The sequence below is a fragment of the Pteropus vampyrus genome, unplaced genomic scaffold (assembly GCF_000151845.1).
Source record: "Pteropus vampyrus isolate Shadow unplaced genomic scaffold, Pvam_2.0 Scaffold4, whole genome shotgun sequence".
NCBI classification, from domain to species: domain Eukaryota; kingdom Metazoa; phylum Chordata; class Mammalia; order Chiroptera; family Pteropodidae; genus Pteropus; species Pteropus vampyrus.
The window spans coordinates 4,211,323-4,231,600 of NW_011888785.1; the positions used below are offsets into that span (position 1 = coordinate 4,211,323).

The window sequence follows — 20,278 nt, forward strand, 5'->3', positions numbered from 1 at the left end:
CCACAGGAATTTGTGGTTATTTGTAATCTATCACAATCATCGTGTTGGAGGAGCAAGAATTGTGGAAGCAAGTAGCTGAGTTTCTGCGGGTTTCTGCAACTTACTCATTGTTTAGTAACTTGATGTATTCACTTCTTTGAGCCTTGGTATTTTTGTCCATGGAAGGGATAAAAATATAATCTTTGCTGGCTTGTTGAAAAGGAAATACCTAGAAATAGTAGAAAATTAATAAAAGTTACATATTATGAATAATTCCATTATTCTTTGGTTCAATTTGTTCAGTCCCTAGTAAATACTTGTAGTTAATTACATAAACATTTTTATCTTTAAGTTTCATGATTTTGAGATAGATTTAGAAGTAATCTAGAATTTTTTTTCTGTGTAATTCTTTCTTATTCCAATCGTATTTTGTTATTGACTGTGTATATAAGTTGTCAAACCTATAAGGCGTTTTTACCATTATAACTATGGTCAAATTATTTGATCTTTTAATACTATTATGTATAAAGCAGTAATGTATTTTAGTGCCTTGAGGTCATCATAACACACACATATATATTTCTTTAGTCTGTAACGCTGAATGAACTGACACCTCTAGCAGGTGCCTGCTCAAGCCCCTATTCTGGTGGATTTTCCCTGTGCTGGGTCTGCCTGCCCTGCCACTCTGTCATTCTAACATTAAACCTCCTTTCCTCAAGCCTGTTCCTCTGTGATAGAATGGGTCAGAAATAATGATGACATTGGGAGTCCAAAATGCCCTCATTTTATTTTTAGCTCATTGACCTTGAAGAATAATAGGCACAGTCTAATTTCTCTGGGCTTATATTCATACCTATAAATGAAGGATTTGGACTATATGATCTAAAAATCCCCCTAGTTCAGGTTTTATGATTCTCAAATAGGTAAAGGGCTGGGTAAGGCAATAATTACTTGAACAAAACTGAGCAGAGATTGAAAATATATTCAATGCTCATTTGGTTGATTGTATGAGCATAAATAGGCATGAGATATTAACGTGGCCCAAAGAGACAAAACTTATGTAATGATGCAGTTAAAATATATGAGGAGTTTTAGTGGTAAAGACATTTGCCAGATGAATTAGTAAAAGAATATTTTAAATCGTGTAAGAGGAGAAAGACTTGCTTTGAACGAGATTTCAGATTTAGTGGAGTTGGGGTTGGGAGGACGGAAGGTACATTTCAAATGGCAAAAATACTGGTCTTTGTATGTAAAGCTCCTGTAGTAATTGACCTTTTTAGCTTATAGAATTAAAACATGTCTAGCCTTATCGCATTTTTTTTGCAGTTATATATTTCTTACTTTAAAATTTATACATAGTAATTAAATATTAGAATTATTATTCATTGAACAAGAGATAAATCCCATACTTGGTTTAGAGCTACTTGCTCTTTGCTTTGATTGCAGTTCTCATTTTGGTGTCTGTTGTGTCTGAGCTTCCACTGTGAGCAGGCGTTTTCATCTGACTGCTGTGTGAGTTGGAAGTTTGTATGTACTGGGGATTGACCGGGGAGGAGTAAACCTGTCTTTTTAAGGCTATTAGGCCACTTGAAACCGTGATTTAAAATGTCCTCTTTGGCCTTACTCTAGGATACACTTCCTTTGTTAAATTCACATGGAATTTTCGATTCACGCAAAAGGACAGGGAAACCAGTTTATTGACTACCCACTGTGTGGAAAGCAGAGTAAGTGGTAGGTGATATTCTCATTTTGTAGTTAAGAAGTCAAGGTACTCATACAGGGTCAATATGTATCTAATGCCAAAAACAAGATAATAATTGCATTCTGATTACAATACCTGTCACATTTCCTAAACCAATTCATACAACAATGACATGCTTCATACACATTTAGATGACGCTTGCCTATAAAAAGTATAATTACGTATATAAATGTCTTTTTAATAAGGTTTGGTAACCCAGGATGAAAAGACTAGAGACTATTTCGTTAGCTGTGTATGTGTTCAGCAGTGCATTTTTATTAGCATATTGCCTGTCTTTTTCTCTGTGTGGTTTTTATCTTTTTTGTTTAGCTTTGTGGTTTAGTCTCACTCTTGAGTATGTTTTGATATACATGCCTTAGGGGAATAAGTATATTTAAAATAGAAGAAATAAATAGGATGACTAACTCCATTATTTTCTGATGGCTGGAGTTCAGTGAGGAGGTTCAGGAAATATCCTATTAAGTTATATGTTTAATGACACTCAATTCCTTTTTTGGAAACACACCCTTTTCTTAGCCATAATCATCTTTAGAGTAATAAGAAAACTGCAAGGAAAATTTTATATCTTCCATTTATAAAAATAACTAAATTCTAAGATATTTTGGCCAGATTTTTCTCTTTCCTTTCCCTTAAAGCAATCTCAAGTTATTTTGCAAATTTTTAAAAAAGAAAAAGACTAAGTATTTCAAGACTCCTTAGGCTGATAAAGATGGGTTACATCATTTTGTGCAGTCTGTGTGTTCCCTACCACAAAATATTACATGGAATTAAGAATATCAGGAAGTCACAGACTTTTTTCCTTTCATTGGTAGTAGGCTAGTCTACTTTCTGCATACCTGATCCTTATGGATTGTGGAATGCCTAAATGCCCTTTGTTTTCAACCATATTATGAATCATCATGTTATATCATGTCCTGGTGGTGTATAAACCAGTATAATATTACGTGAAAGCCTAAATATACATTGAGTGCTGCATTTTAAATAAATTTCACTTTTTATACTTACCATGGCTTTATTGATTCAGATGAAGGAATTTATCAAATTGTTTTACTTCTAAAAGAACATTCTTGCCTTCATATTTTCTTTCCCAACAGGATGTTGTCACTATAAAATTGTGTACTTATAATGCCATCTGACAGTAATATATTATTTTTCAGTAAGATATTCTTGTATAAATGGAATTCAATTAATTTTTTTTATAATCAATAAATCATAAATAGTAAAAAAAATTTCTAGCATAACAGCTTGCTTCTTGACTCTATATATTTCTGGAAGATAAAGTAGAGATATCACTTAAAGTGGTATCTGAGTTTGATAACACTTTGTTTATTTCGCAGTCTGGTTAAGTTGATCCTGACTGAGGCAGCAACAACAACAAATCTGGAAACACAGAGTCCTTAGTTTATTTTTTTTATAGTTTACATCCATCAATACTAGACTAGAAATAGAACAATGATATCGTTAGCAAACAAGCCAAGTAGGAGGGAGACTATGATAGTTATAAAGAGGCATAGGGCTTTAAAATTAGACTGATTGGGTTTGCTTCATGATTCTTCCACTCATTAACTGTGTGACTGTAAGCAGATTATTCAATTAAAATTAAAATTGTCAATTTTAATTTTAATATATAAGGCTAAAAGTAGTATCTCTCAAAAGGTCAGTGGGAAGTTTGGATAAGCTAACCCATGTAAAATTCCATGTATAGTGCCTGTTGTTAGAAGTATTTGTTAGCTGTCATTATGTATAAATATTCCCAAAACTGCATGGCATGAAACAACAATCATTTATTCTTGTTTACCTATCTGCAGATTGGCTCAATGTTGGTGGATCTAGGCTAGGTTTGACTGAGTGGCTCTAGTTATGCTGTTCCTTTTATGAATGGCTCCTTGACGAGGGCTGTGTTTAGGTTTGCTTTGTGTGTGTCTCTTATGGTACCCAGGCTAAAGGAATAGCAGCGAGTTTGGGGAAGTTCTTAGAGCAATGGTGGAAATTACTAGAGAACAAGTGGAAAGATATGATTCTTTATAAGAAGTAGGCATGTAACTAGCACATTGCCACTTCAATTCATATTCCACTGGACAATCCCAGCATCAGTGCAGTATGCAAGAACTCGGTATTTATGAGATTATGGCAAGGATAAGTGTATGCCATTTTTTAGGGAGATGAGAAAATTTGACCAATATTTCAATTTTCTTCAGTGCTCAACAAATAGATGTCGCTTCTGCTATTCTTCTTTTAATTATTATTAACTTCTTTCCTTTTTTTCTCCTCTTGCCATAAACTTTCTGGTATGAGCAAAATAGGTGCTGAACCTGTAACGTTCATGTAGTTTTAGCAGCATTAAAATCCTGACTGGCTACATATCTTTTTCTCAGCTGACACAAGCTCTTTTTTTTATACTCTGGCTTAAGCTCACTCTTTAGATCATAACCTAAGTAACTCCCTATGATGCCTTCCTGTCTGCTTTTTCCTACTTCTTTTCTAATTCTTTTACTTCCTTCATAGTACTCATTTTCATTTGTAAATATCTATGTGGTTTATGTACTTGTTTGCTACCTTAATCCCCATATAATATGTAGCTCAGGGAGGCAGGGACTTTGTCTTATTCACTGTGTTTGTATTGGTGTTGAGCCCAGTGTCTGTCATATAAGAGCCACACAATAAAAATATTTTTTTATCCCTTATAAGAATTAACAATTTGGATGAAATGATGGATATAGGTTTATGCTTTTAGTTGAAATTGATTATCTTCTCTAGCATATCATTTTGGGGTGGCAGTTTACTACAAGCACTTTTTAAATAATACATTAAAACACACATACATTGAGGGGCTTTCTTTGAGAAATAATGTTTTTTTATATGGAAGTGAATTTAGCAATGATTAAACTAAATCTTCGTATCTTTATGATGCAGAGGATTAAAGGAAATCATTTGGATTCTGGAGAAAATAACATGTATGAATATTTCAGCTCCCATAGCATATTGTTTATGTTTTTGGAGTAAATTTCCTGTATAGCAGGTCATTGAATAATGTCATTTCATTGAATATCATTTTGTTAAAATGTTGATGAGAAAAAAAATTGATTTCAGGCCGGTGCCACTGTCTGTGTGGAATGTGCACATCCTTGCTCCATGTTTGTGCGTGGGTTTTCTCCAGGTAGTCTGGTTTCCTACACCCCAAAGATGTGCACGTTAGGTAAACTGGTGTGTCTAAAGGGCCCTGGTCTGAGTGAATATGGGTGTGTGTGTGAATGTATCCTGTGATGGAAGGACATCCTGTCCAGGGTTGGTTCCTGCCTTTTTCCCTGAGCTGCCAGGATAGGATCTGGCCATCTGTGACCCTGAACTGGAATAAGTGAGTTGGAAAATAATTACTTTGCTTGTTTTATTCATTTTTCTTAAATGTATGTATAACTCACATTTATTTCAATGTTTAATATTGTAAGTATTTGGGGTCTTTATTTAGTTTGGTGATTTTTTTTGTGTGTGTGAGCAGAAATATGCCATAGGAACTTAACTCTTGTTTATTATATCAATTAGCCTGTGGTAAATTTGGTTTCATTAATATGTCATTTTTCTTGAAGTCATGGTTTCCAAGAACCTATAAGTGACATTAAGCGAGGATTTAAAATATATATAATTGGATAATTCTACATATTTTATAGGGCCGAGAGTGACATTACAGCAGAGTTCCCAAACTAGTGGCTTGATGGTTGCCTGCAGATGTATCTATCTGCCCTACATATTTTTTTAACTGAAATCTTTTTATATTAAAAAATCCACATTGTTTCCTTCTTAAACAAGATTCAGCCATACTAAGTTCTCTATACTCTCCTTTGTGCTATATCATCATACAAATTTTGCATTTTATACACTGTATATCCTCTAATACTCATTTTTAATTATTGCTCTTTGCAATTTTCTTTGAAATCAGATAGAACGGAAAAAGAGTTAAACCAAAAATATACTTATTCTGCCTTTTAGCTAGGTATGTAGTTACTTTTACAGATTACTTTATTTATGCAGATTTAGGTTGCTTTTTAGTGTCCTTTTGTTTTTAGTCTCAAGGACTCTTTTTGTGTTTTTTTGTAGACCATGGTAGGTAGAAAAACTTTGTCAGTTTTTGCTTACCTGGGAATGTCTTCATTTCTCCTTCATATTTGAAGGGCTATTTTGTTGGATATAGAATTCTTAGTTGACAGTCTTTTTCTTTTGCATTTCCAACTGCTTTCTGGCTTTCATGGTTTCTGTTAAGAAATTAGCTGTTAATCTTACTGCGAATCTTGTGCATGATAAATTACTTCTCTCTTGCTGCTTTCAATATTCTTTTTGTCTTTGGTTTTTGACAGTTTGACTGTCATGAATCCAGATGAAGATCTTTCTGTTTATTCTGCTTGGAGTTCACTGAGCTTCTCAGATGTATAAAGCTACATTTTTCATCAAATTTAGGAAGTTTTTAGCCATTACTTTTGAAAAAATTCCTTCTGCCTCTTTCCCTACTTCAGGGTAGGTCTCTCACTATGCATATTTTGGCATGCTTGATAATGCCCTACAGGTCTCTTGAGACTTTGTTTGTTCTTTTTTTTTTCTTTATGTTACTCAGATTGGATAATCTCACTGGACCCATCTTTATATGCCAATTCTTCTGACTGATCAAGCATATTGTTGTGCGTTTCTAGTCAATTTTTAATTTTCTTTATTAAACTTTTCAATTCCAGGATTTCTTTCTATTTCTTTATAATTTCTTCCTCTTTATTAATATCCTCTAATTGATGAGACAACTTTTTCATAGAAAACAGCTTTCTCTGAAATGTACATTTGTGCCTGCTTTGACTTTTTAATTGCCTTAAATATGATAAGATTTGCCTGATCTGCTAATTTAACATATTTTCTCCCATTGGACTACTAGATCATCTTCACATTAGATGCAGTTAGTGGTGTATGTCCCTCTGATTAAATAGGCATAGAATTTAAGTTTGACTTAAGAGACATTTCTGGAAACAGTAATATCAATGACTAAAATATAAATAAAACAACGTACATGACTACATGGGTGTACTGAGTTGAAAATAAGTTCTTAGGATATATGATCAAAGGTCTACTTGTTGTTAACTGTGGGCTCATTATTAACATATAGATGCTATAGTTGCCATGAAAGCAGGGTAAGACTTTTGTAAGTGTGTGTGTGTGTGTGTGTGTGTGTGTGTGTGTGTGTGTGTGTTTATGTGTATGAGAGTGAGAGAAAGAGAACAAATAAAAGATTTTAGAGGGAAGAAGAGGAAGGGAGGGAGAAGGGGGAGAGAAAGTGAGGAAGGGGGAGAAACAGGCAGAGAGACTAAAAGAGAGATTGAGAATGAGAAACAGGTGCAGAGATGTGGGAGCAGGAGAGAAAGGAGAAAGAAAGATAGGGAAGGGCAGACAGATAAAGACAGAGAGAGAAAGAAGAACACAGACACAGAAACAGGGAGTGGGAGAGAAACAAAAGAGACAGAATCTGTGAGTATATTCTGCAGAAAAATGTGGAAAAGCTGAGGTAGGTTGGATTAAATCCTAATTTTACAAACTGAGTTCCATGGAACATTGTTCCTGATGATATTAAGTTATCAAAAAAGGTCTCATGGTGAAATATATTTGGAAAATGATAGAAATAATATCCCCCATTTGAATATTTAAAATACTTATTAGTAAACTACAGTCTCTGAGCTGAAGTTGCTGAACTTTGTTGAAACTAGCATTTCCTTAAGTTATTAGCATAAGGAACATTTTCTGTGGATCATAGGTAGTAACACTCTGAGAAACTAGTCTATTTGTGTACAACAATTTTATTTTTGCTAAGCTGTGTTATATAAATAGTGCAGGTAATAATGAGATGTTCATAAATTTACAAAATCACACAATTTCTTTTTGTGCTGTAAAACTTTGAATGCAGTGAATTGATTCTTACTGCTTTGCAGTTCCTGACATATGACAGTTGTTAATTTGTATGTGTATATGTGTTTGTAATGGATGAGTGCATTTTATCATGACCTTTAACATGATTTGATTTCACAGTTTATCACTTGTAAGATAGAGAAATAAAGTGATTTTCAGCTGCTTATCCTCAGTGACTTAACTTTACCTTTTCTTGATTGTTAAATTCAGGGAAAGCTATTGAAAACTTTTTGATGCAAACAAGAATATTTTTTTGGTCTGATCTGATATGACTATCCCAGAGTTTAATGAAGTATTTCTTTTACTTGTGGCTGACATCATGGTTTCTAGGGACTTTTTTAAAAATGTCTTTTATGATTGCAACCAAATGAGAATTGCATTTTATTTAGGCCTTTTGTTTTTATTAACTAAAGAGATTCTGCATGAAAATACAGAAATTAAAGCTTAATTTGTCCATAGAAGCCATGGCTTTTTGTATGGGTGTGTGTATACATACATCCACATGTATGTAGAATTATTTGTATGTTTGTTTTGTTGCTATAAAGTTTACGAATGAGAAGAAAAGATTGGGTATAATCTAAAGCAGTACCTCTAAGAAGTAAAATTTCCACACATATATAATTTAATTACCTTCAGAAGAAATGTAGCTCTTAATTGTTTTTCTTAATCACATACTACTTGCGTGTATACAATCTGAGGGCAGTGGAAAGCTTGATTGTACTCTGAAAGCAATCTTAGATTAAAAATTTCTGCATTCTACCAAACATTCAGAGACAAATTAATACCAATTCTCAAACTCTTCTAAAAAATAGAATAGGAGGAACCACTTTCGAACTCATTTTATAAGGCCATCATTACCCTGATACGAAAGTCAGACAAGGACACCACAAGAAAAGAATATCACAGGCCAATAACCTTGATTAACATATATGCAAAAATCTTCAACAAAATTTTAGCAAACCAAATTCAATAGTGCATTGAAAGGATCATACTCCATAATCAAGTGGAATTTATTTCAGGGATGCAGGTATAGTTCAACATTCACAAATCAGTGTGATATACCACATTAACAAAACCAAAGATAAAAATAATACGACCATCTCAATAGATATAGAAAAGACATTTGACAAAATTTGACATTTATTTGTGATAGAAAAAACTTTCAACAAAGTGATTATAGAAGGAATATACTTCAACTTAATAAAGACCATATATGACAAGTCCACAGCTAACATCAAACTCAATGGTGAAAAGATTCAAGTCTTTCCTTTAAGATAGAGAATTAGACAAGGATGCCCACTTAGAGCACTTATATGCAATATAGTACTAGCTAGAGCAATTAGTCAAGAAGAAGAAATGAAAGGCATCCAAATTGGAAAGGAAGAATTTAAACTCGCTATTTGTAGATGACATGATATCATATATTGTATATCCTAAAGATTCCATCAAAAAATTCTTATAGCTAATAAATAAATTCAGTGAAGTTGCAGGATACAAAATCAATACACAAAATCTGTTGTGTTTCTATACACTGATAACAAATTTTCAGAAAGAGAAATAAAATAATCCCATTCACAATTACATCAAAAAGAATACAATATCTAGCAATAAATTTAACCAAGGAGGTGAAAGACCTATATATTGAAAATGACAAGACATTTATTGAAGAAGACACGAATTGAGGAAGACACAAATAAATGGATAGATCTTCTGTGCTTATGGACTGGGACAATCAACATTAAAAGTTCATGTTACCCAAAGAAATTTACAGATTCAATGCAATCTCTATCAAAATTCCAATGACATTTTTCAAAGAAATGGAACAAAAAATTCTAAAATTTGTATAAAATCTGAATAGCTAAAGCAATCTTGAGAAAGAAGAACCAAGCTGCTGGCATCATGTTCTCTGATTTTAAACTATATTACAAAGCTATTATGATTAAAACAGTATGATACTGGAATGAAAATGGACACATAGATCAATGGAACAGAATAGAGAGCTCAGAAATAAAACCATACAGATATAGCCAATTAATTTATGATGAAAGAGTCAAGAATGTATAATGGTAAAAAAAAGTTTCATCAATAAATGTTGCTAGGAAAACTGAAGAACCACATTCAAAAAAATAAAACACTATTTTACACCATACACAAAAACTAACTCAAAATGGATTACAGACTTGAAAATTAAGACCTGAAATAATAAAATTCCTAGAAAAAAACATAGGCTGTAAACTCCTTAACACAGATCTTGACAGTGATTTTTTGAATCTGACTGCAGAAGGAAAAGCAACAAAAGCAAAAATAAATAAGTGGGATTGTATCATAGTAAAAAAGCCGCTGCACAGCAAAGGAAACCATGAACATAATGAAGAGACAACCTACTGAATGGGAGAAAACATTTGCAAATCATATATATCTGATAAGGGATTAATATTCAAAATATATAAAAACTCACAACTCAGTAGCAAAGCCAAACAGTCAATTTAAAAAACGGGCAGAAGATCTGAGTAGACACTTTTCCAAAGAAGATTTCTCGATGGCCAGCAGTACATGAAAGGATGCTCAGCATCACTAATGATCAGAGAAGTGAAAATCAAAATTACATTAAGAAATCACCTCAAATCTGTTAGAATGGTTATCACAAAGACAAGAAATAAGTGTTAGCAAAGATGTGGAGAAAAGGGAACCCTGTTGTTGGGAATGTAAATTTGTGTAGCCGATGTGGAAAACAGTATGGAAGTTACCCTCAAATTTAAAAATACAACTACCATACCATCTAGCAATTCCTTTCTGGGTATTTGAAGAAAACGAAAACACTAATTGTATAAGTAACTTTTAATCTTTTGGTTAAAAATTAAGGCAGACTGAATAAAATAATATAAAGAATAAACTACAAGAGGGGAAACCATAAAAACAAACAAACAAACAAACCCTCAAACTATCCTCGACATATTGGAAGATGTTTTCTCCCTAAAGGTTTCACAGTGTGTGGAGGTGTGTCTCAATAATGTCACCTACCTCTGAGGATAAATAGATATGTGGCTTTAAAAAAAATACTAGATATGAGAGAAATTAAATCAAGAAGTCTCTTTAAGCCTTTGAATTTTTTGGAGAACCGAGAAAAAAGACTAACATTATGCAGAGTTTATCTTAGCCTTGGGCGAAGGCAATGTGTGATGGAGAATATGGCCTGGCATTTTGTAGCAAGTTAATGACACAGGGTACACCTTGGTCAGGTGTGGTGAGCTTCTCCTTCTGTGCATAGCAAGAGGGAGTGACTGTGTGTTGCATGTTACACTTTTATTGCTAAATTAAAGAGCTCCCCCTTCCTCTTTAGTGACTATACTGACATGTAGACATCAATATAGTGACTATATCATATGTAGACATATATATATTGACATAAACCTATATATATATTGATATATACATTTTCTTAATAAGCATTAATTTTAAGATGAAAACTTCTTTTTAACTTAGAAACAGTTCTTTAATAAATTGAATGTATAAGAGGAGTATTTTACCCTCGGCAGAACATATGTGTCTCTCCAATGGCTATTCCCTTGCTGTTTACCATTTTTCTGTCAGTACAAGATGCAGTCTGAACAAAAGCATTAAGGGTCCTTGTCACTTGATATCCTGAGTCTCAGCCGCCCTCCCTTGTTTTTCCTCAAAGCTGAGATCTGTTTGAAGGTAATCAGAGTTTGACCTAGAGTGAGTTGGAATTCTCCCCACTCTTAGGACAGAAGAAAGTGAAAGAACCGCTATTTCAGGTAGATGATTGAAGGAATAATATGAAATATTTTTACTCTTTTAGGAAAAATGAGACAATGCTAAAACATGAAAATGACTGGAGAGTCTTACTCCAATTCATTTCGGTTTATTGGAAAGATATCAAGAATAAAACTCCTGTTTTTTTCTTTGACACTGCAGCAAAGCAACCAGAAATGGTGCTGGCTGAGGCAAATGTGATGGCATTTGGTTCACTTTGGAGTTACATCAGTGAAGTTTGTTATACCTTTTTGCTGTGCACCAAGAGATAGATAAAAGACAAATCAGATAGGTAGCTTCTAGTCTTCAGTGTAATCACCCTGAGATCTTTCACAAGCATTATACTTTCTGAAGAAGTCACACAATTTAACAAACTCCACAACATTAAGCAAGAACTATTTTTAGTTATATTTTGAATCTTCTAACTTCAAAACATAACATGCAGAATTGATTAAGTGCATTTAACATAGATTAATCACTTTTTTCCAGGAATATTGCTTCAGCTTTTTTTTTTTTGTGGTCCAAGTTCCTAAAAATTATGATAAATTTAGCTCATATGTACTTGATGGCTATTAAATTTTCTGCCCATATGAGGATTCCCTGGAGAAACAGTTACTCTGTGATGGGCTTTGTGGGATAGATGATCTCTCTTGATCTCATGACATCCACATTTTAAGTGGATTTCCTTTCTTAATATCTGCATGTGTTTCCTACTCTTAATGTTTTTTTTCATAATGAAAAATAATCAGAGAGCTGTTTCCTTTTCCTTTTTTTTTTGGTACTTAATCTAGGCCTGTATCTGTTAGATGTCTGTTTAATATCGTGATAATCTTTTGGGAGAGTGAATGTGCTCTTGCTTACATTGAATAGCAGGGAATAAATGTCAACATTCAGAAAATAATAATAATCAGGGAGGGAATGCAGTTCTTTTCAGATGATTATGAACTACGGTGGGTAGGAGTCCTATGTTTTGTCCTTAGTGCTGTCATTAAACTTTTTTCCTTTTTTTTTTTTTTTTACTTAAAACCTATTTTAATCTGTTATGAAAGGTTTTTTTGAGAGCATGCTTTTCAAGTATAAATATTAAATTTTTAACAGTTTTTGAACAGACTACCACTTATTGTATTGCCACCTCTACTGTATATTACCAAAATATTGCCCTAAAAAGAATAAGCGCCAGTTTTTTTGATGTTGGTTGTGTGAAAGCTGTATTTATTCCATTCTACATGTTTTACTTTAAAGTGAAAAATGGAATCCTCTGAATGTCTGACAATATAGCATATCCTAAAACCACCATGCATAGTAAAGGGTGCTCTCAGTGTTCATGCTCATGATGGGCTGAAACTTCGGAGGCTTCCAATGTGTTGTGGAAGGGTACCTAGTTAGCACTTTTGCAGAGTTTATTTAGCATGATACCTGTCATTTTGACTTGGAGAAGGTTTTTTGGATAATTTGCCATATTTGCAAATGACCATCAGTTATGCTTTTGTACTTATACAGTCATCACTCTTTCAGGAGAATTTTGAGATAATTGCCTCTAGAGAGGAATCTTATTGTTCCTGGAATTTTCCAGTGTCCACAGAACCTCCTTGACTAGCTCTTGTGTTTGCAAGAAAGAGAGACTCAAAGTTTTCCAAGAAAGACATGTACGTTATTGGAAAAATATAATTGGTTGGTAACTGGTAAATTTTTGAGACCTGAATTATTTTTAGGGTTTTTGTTGCTTTATGATTAATTCATTTTTTTCCCCTCTCCATCTACCGAGTTTATGATTTCTGTTTCACTTCAACTTTAGTTGCCATAGCTCTCCAACTCCAAGACGAGGGCATAAGTTTGACTTTTACCAACTTGCAAATTCTTTCATCGTGTCTTAGTTTAGATTCCTTGCAGATGAAATCTGATTTGCCTGCATTCTTCATCAGCCAATACACCTAGATCTAAGTCACTGATCATCTGATGGATTGGCTGCTCTGGGGATAGGTCCTCACCAAAACATCAGTCAGCAGAATATATGGAGTGGGGTTGGGGAGCGAAAGAATGACAGGAAGACAGGAAATAAAACAAGGGTGATGCTTCCTTAGCAGGAACTGTAGACTGGGGCATTTTCTAAAACATTGAGGGCATGGCAAGCATTCAATATCTGTAGTATACTCAACTTAAAAATATTTCCATCTACGGCCATGCTACCCTGAACAAGCCCGATCCCGTCTGATCTCAGAAGCTAAGCAGCGTCGGGCTTGGTTAGTACTTGGATGGGAGACCACCTAGGAAAACCAAGTGTTGTAGGCATAAAAAATAAAAAAAAATAAGGTATTGTATGTAAGCTGACATGGTCCTTGCAATCTGTGAGGTCAAGCAAGGGTTGCCTCACCTAAAAAAGAAAATTAAAGTTCAGTATCTCATTTGATGATGTTCTAATCATGGAAACAAAAGCAGATAAATTCAGGAATGATTCAAAATCACCCATTGTTTTAGGCACTTTTACTATTTAGATAATAACAAGAAAGATGAAATTAGAATTTTCAGTGTCTTTTGTAACTGTTATATCATAGGCAGATTTAATAAGTAAAACAAGGTTAGTGACTGTGTAGAAGAATGTACGTTCTCTTTAGACCTTGTTAATAGTAGTGCACAGTTGATTTGCTTCCATCTCTACTAGAGGTGGCAAGGGCTAGGGTAGTTTTATGAACACAAGTGTCTAAGTAAATCAAAGGCTGATGCTCAAAGTGAGGTGTAATGATACAGAAGAACTGGTGTTTGCCAGTGCCATACTCTGCTGGTCCATGGTGTAATCCATAGAGTGTGCAGAGAAGGAACAGAAAAGTGACCTACCTATTGATCTCTGTTCACTCACTTGTTTTATATTGTTGACAACAAATGAAATATCTCAACTCCTTGTTGCTAAGGAGATTTATTAAGTTTCTCAGAATAGTATATTATCTGTTACAGAAGAACATTGCAATCCAGGTGTTCCTGGCTAACCTCCCAGTGTCCCCAGACAATCCTGCTAAATAGTTTCTTACCATTCTGCAACTGTCTGTGCTATGTTGATTCTGCCCAGGGGCCACAGCTAATGTAGCTCTCTGCTGGTGAGGAAGAGACTTGCAGATCTCAGTCCATTCTTTGCCCAGCAAGGCTTTTGTATGTATGTATTTGATAAAATATATTCCTTAGTGTGTATTATATACCATTTGATAGATTATTTATTTATTTATTTTAATTAATTAATTTTCTTATAGTGACATTGGTTAACGAAATCCAATAAGTGATAGATTGATCTACAGATAAATAATAGGTGTTTAATTTTGTCTTCATCATCCAGTTCATGAGATAGAACATTGCCAGTACGTTATTTGACGTTTTCTTTGTGTTTCTTTCTGTTTGCATCCCTGTTCCTGATTGTGTTCCCTTTCTTCCTATTATTTTCTTTAATGTTGTGTTAATGATTTTCTTGCTTTTTTCTATAGTCTTAACACACATGTAGATGTGTCTACAATAGCTTGGGTTTGAAAGTTTTTATGAATAGAATCAAACTGATAATATTTTTCTATGACTTGCTTTTTTACACAACATTTTGACACTTCTATTTTTGCATATATTTGTATTTTTTGTGCTGAGTTCCTTTATTATATTATAGATGACTTATTCATTGAATTCTTCCTACTTTTTGGTTAATTTCAAAGAACTTTTTCAATAATGACATGAGTTTGCTATTGGTACACAAATGCTGTGTAATAAACTATTCAAGAAGACAATAGCTCAGTGATAATCAGTTTATGTTCATGGGTCTGTGGGTTAGCTGTGGCTCTGCTGATCTTGGATGAACTTGGCTGTGCAGCTCCGCTTTGGGACAGCTCTACTTTGCACTGCAGGTGTATGTATGCTGGACACCTCTTCTCCACCTTCTTTGACCAGCTGTCTATCTAGGCATGCTTTCCTCATGGAGATGGCAGAAGTACAATAATGTGGAAACACAAGATTTCTTAAAGCCTAGATTTACAAGTTGGTAAATTTTTACCTCGTTCTATTATATGTCAGTTTCCTTTCCCCATTCCCAGACCCCAGCCACCATTGATGTGTTTTCTGTCCCCTGTAGTTCTCACTTTTCTAGAATATCATTTAAATGGAATCATAGATACATAGTCTTCTATGCCTGGCTTCTTACACTAAAGCATAATGATTTTGAGATTCACCCATGTTCTTACAAATATCAGGCCTTCATTCCATTTTATTGATGAATAGTTTTTTGTTTGTTTTTTTTTTGGTTAGTATTCATCTCAGTGATTTAGTGTTCAGGCAGATTTAACTCCTGCTCTCTTAGTTATGACTTATATCATAGTTTAAGGATGTAGACTATACAGAACAGTTTTTTAAGAAGCAAAGGAGCCACAGAATTCCATAGGTAATGTTTAAGTCAGGATTTGATAGTGGGGAAGCTAGACTGCAAAATGAAAGCCTGGCAAGAAAGATTTGAAAATATAATGGGAAATATGAGAAAACTAGAGAGAAAGCTGAAGGTACTAAAATTAGTATAAGGAGTGAGTCATAAAGGGGCTACTGGACAAGTTGTTTATGTAGAAAGTGTTAGTTTTAAAATAGTACTTTTGGTCAATAAAGGAATTGAGATAATGGTCTGACTTGAATATAAAGCAGATTGTTATAACTTTAATTGCTTGCCCTGAACTCAGGTTAAATTCTGTGCAGCCTATAATGTGTCAATTAAAAAATATAGAGCCGATCTTATGATATCATTGTTGCTTCTCTTCAGTTCCCCTAATCTGTGAGCACACCTCCAGTATTGCTGTGTTACATTTCCTCCTATGGTTTTCCCCCAGTCTTCCTCATCCTTCTCAGTGCTTAGACTATTGCCTGGCAAATTTTCCATAGATATTTGCTTAGTAAATGGATAAACGTTACCCCAATTTTCTGATCATTCTTTTTCCTCTTTTCTTTCGTAACTGTTGGGCATATATTTACAATTCCTATGAGTACTTTTATTAGATATCCTAAAGGTAAATTACATCCAACTGATACCATTTAGCCTAATTGATAGACCTCTTTGTTTCTGCATCTTCCAGCCCGTGTAATAAAGTCATCAATCCTGTTGCTACTGAAGTATTTTCTAGCTCTAGACCCTCTCTTCTCTATAGTTCCTAAATTTATTGGAGATCCTCATTCTCTTAAGATTATGGCAACAGCCTTATAACAGTTCTTTGTGTGTGAATTAAAAACTGCCTTTTCTCTGATATCTTAATTTTTCCTAATTTTGTTGCTTACTTTTGATCAGTTTACTATTTTAAAGAAGATACATAAAAGAGGAGTAAAATATCCAAGTGAAACTCTTAGTTTTTAATTGTGCTTCACAATATTTGATTGTGAGGTTCAATGGAAAAGGCTAAAAATATGGTTTTAGAATTACTGGGGAATGTAACTCTATGTAAACATATTTAAAAATTTGTACACAGAGAAATCTTATCTTTAGCCAGATCATTTGTACTTTGTTTCCTGAAGAGTGAGGCTCGAATTTGTATTATTACATAAATTTAGTCTGAGATTATTTATTTACTCGTAAAATGACCTGATGTATTATAAGAACAAAGCTTCTTGGATAATTGTCTCCCATGCAATTCTAAAATACATTGCATAATTCAAACATGTAAATGTATGCAAAATGCTTCATGTTTGATTTTCAGATGATAAATTGAATGCAGGTGTTCATTGTTTACCTAATTGTAAGATAGCCTATTTTGTTTCTACTTGAAACATTCTGAGCATGAATCTGTAACTGCAGAGTGAGAAACCTGTGCATGCACGCCTTTGATTTAGTTTTTCTCTAATGTATATATTGTTCTTTGTTGGGCAAACTTCCCAGGCTGCCTTGCAGAAATAATACTGTGAACAATGTTAAGGCTGGAAGGATAGATATGTAATGGGATTATTTGTAGCCATGGACCATTACATAATTACCATAAAACAATGGTTTCTAACTTTATTGTGTGTATTATAAAAGCTCTGCAACTTGTGTAATATCTTCCCAGAAAAATAACCGCATTATACACAAAATATTTTTTCAGAGGTTTTCCAGTCCCTCTGAGTCCTATTTATTTACCTCATGTTAACAGCTCTGCTACATTCTCATACATTGTTTATGGGAATAGAAATTGAAACCATTTTTATAGAAGGAAACTTGGAATTATTTACATGATTAGAAAGTATATACTCCTATTTCTGGGTAAAGATAACCAACTGAACATGTATCTAATTTTGCCCACTACTAAAACCTCATTAAAGCTGCTAGGAAGGGATTAAAAACAACAAAGCCACAAGAATGAGAGTTAAGGGAGGGGACGATGGCAAACAAATAGCTGGAAAGCAGGTGAATAAATAGTAACTGATGCAGTAGATAAGAGAAGGCTGAATTATAAGAGTTATAGGGAAAGCTAAGAATTAAAATTGTCTACAGTAGAAATTCCCCCAAATGCAGTACCACGTATCTCTGGAACTGACTGAAGGAGAAACAGTGAGGTGGTTTGCTGAAAACTGTTTAAGAAGCAGCCTGATCTTTAAATCACCTTCTCTACTATATGACCCCATCCCCACCTACAGAGGCAGGTGGGGTGCAGTGCTCCCTATGTATAGGGGAGAATATTGAATTCAGTCAAGGGAACGAACACTTTGCCCAAAACAGTGGCTAACAAACCATGTGCATGCCTCCTGACTACTGAATGGGGAAGCTCATGGTCTCTTTTTCCATTCATTAGCTAGTATCCTGGTGGCTTGACTTTCCTTCCTGGATAGAAATTGGAAGAGTTTTGAGTGAGGAATCTGTTTAATCTAAGAAGATAGGTATTTCTAACCTCTGGGGTTCCCCAGTAAATATCTCAACCCCATCACCCTATAGTAAAGCTCATCCTTCAGAAAACCCACCTCTGTACTCATTGCTTAATAGCTTTTTAATCTTCTACTCTTAAATATAAGCTAAGAAGTAACACCGTACCACCTAAAGAATGCATTTACTGTTGAAGATACAGACCAGAGCAACAGAAAGGAGTAATATGGAGGAAGCAGCAAATATGTAGGGAAAGGAAAACTTTTGAAAAGTATCGTTACAGAGATAAAAGTTATTTGAAACCTGAAGCAAGTACAGAAAATGAATATTTAAAGAATCGAAAAAGATCTGGGGCTAAAAATAAATCAGGAATTCTCTCCCAAAGGGCAAAAAAATAAAATATAGGAAAGCAAAGAAAATTAGATGCCCAATTAAAGAGATTTGATACTCAATAACAAAATTTTCAAAAAAGAGAAAATAAAGGGGAGGAAATATCAAAGAAATAAGGCAACAAAAAGAATTTTTAAAAACTCACCTCTTAGGCTCCCTACTTAGAAAAGCTACTAGAGGATTTGCTCCACAAAAATGAGGGAATCAAATCAAGAAAGATTATGTGGGAAACAGGAGACCCATGACAGGAGAGATGAAGATTATCCCCAGGATGATGATAAAGGGAGTTTTTAAGATGATAGCTATGTGGCCAGCAGAAGACAACCAGTCCTTGTTGAAAAAGGTCTGAAGACTCCAAAGGTGACTTCCTTTGAATAAAAAAAATTGGCAAAATGCCTTATGTGTCTGAATATCTTGAGAATAGATCCAGACAAATAGCTAAGTGCTGTTGAATGAGTCATATGTGTATAGAAAACTAAACACTTAAAATTCTAATTCTAGGGAAAACAAAGACTTATGTAGGAAAGGCATTATAATATAGAATTTGGCAGTGAGTAGTATTTACATAGTCAATGATGTAAATACTCAATATTGATTCAACCAAAATTATGATATAGAAGGAATGGGGAATGGGAAGTGATACTGTGTATTGTGATGAGATTAGGAAAAAAGAAGACAAATTCTTCTTCTTCCATAGATGATGGCCAACTCAGAAAATCCAGAGGAGACATCATAAGTATGTTATTTAGACATATGGTATGATAAACTATTCAATCCCAAATCTTCAGTCTGCTGCCACAGTGTTCTACTTTTGTATCCTTGCCATGGCCTCCTGGCAAGTGAAGTTATTTCTCTCCTCTTTAATTCTGAATTTCGTCTCCTAACTTGCTTTGGGATTTTGGCAGATGTGTTGTAGGCAGAGGCTTAAATGTACTTGTGCTGTTCTGCTTGCCCTCTTCTTGTTCTGTTATTGTCATAGGAAGGCATACTCTGGTTGGTTGCTGCTTCTCCAGTTTGGTCTGCAGAATGCAATCCATGGATCAGAGCTGCCAGAGCCAGCCCACAGCCCTGCAGCTGTAACCAGAGTCATCGCAGCTATCCCACAGCACTGCAAGTGAGAACAGTTTATTGCTACATGCCACTGAGATTGTGTGTGTATTTAAAAGGAAATATGATTGCTCTGTGGAAGGTAACGTGGAGTGAAAAGGGCGGAGTAAACTTTTTCATAACTAACCTTGCTTTGGATATTTGCTTCTTGAAACTCTGTACATTTATAACTGATAAAATATGAAGTAACATTCTTAAAATAAGAAAACAGGTTGTATGATCGATTTGTATTTGGAGTTTATAAAGGAGATCTAGTGGATGGACAAGAGATCAAGACAGTTGGAGGTGTTCATAATAAAACTTTTCACGCCTTCAACCGTAGTCTCCTATTTGATAAGGGCCGTCTGAGAAAACGGAGGTTTACTAAACAAGAGCAAGTGGATGTTTTGCAGGTTGGATTCCTCAATGAGATAACAGGTCCACTTTAATGCAAGCACAGAGTAAGAGAAATGATGGATGGAGGTTCTGGTCAGAGCCTGAGTTATAGAAATAAATAAATAAAAAAA

At 34.3% G+C, this 20,278-nt stretch overlaps 1 protein-coding gene and 1 pseudogene across 1 annotated transcript in view; both read left to right on the forward strand.

The window, feature by feature from the left end:
• The window catches only part of ISPD (isoprenoid synthase domain containing), a 247,969-nt gene that overhangs the window by 55,391 nt on the left and 172,300 nt on the right, over nucleotides 1–20,278 (forward strand). The window lies entirely within an intron of this gene.
• Nucleotides 13,617–13,735, forward strand: LOC111743312 (annotated as a pseudogene).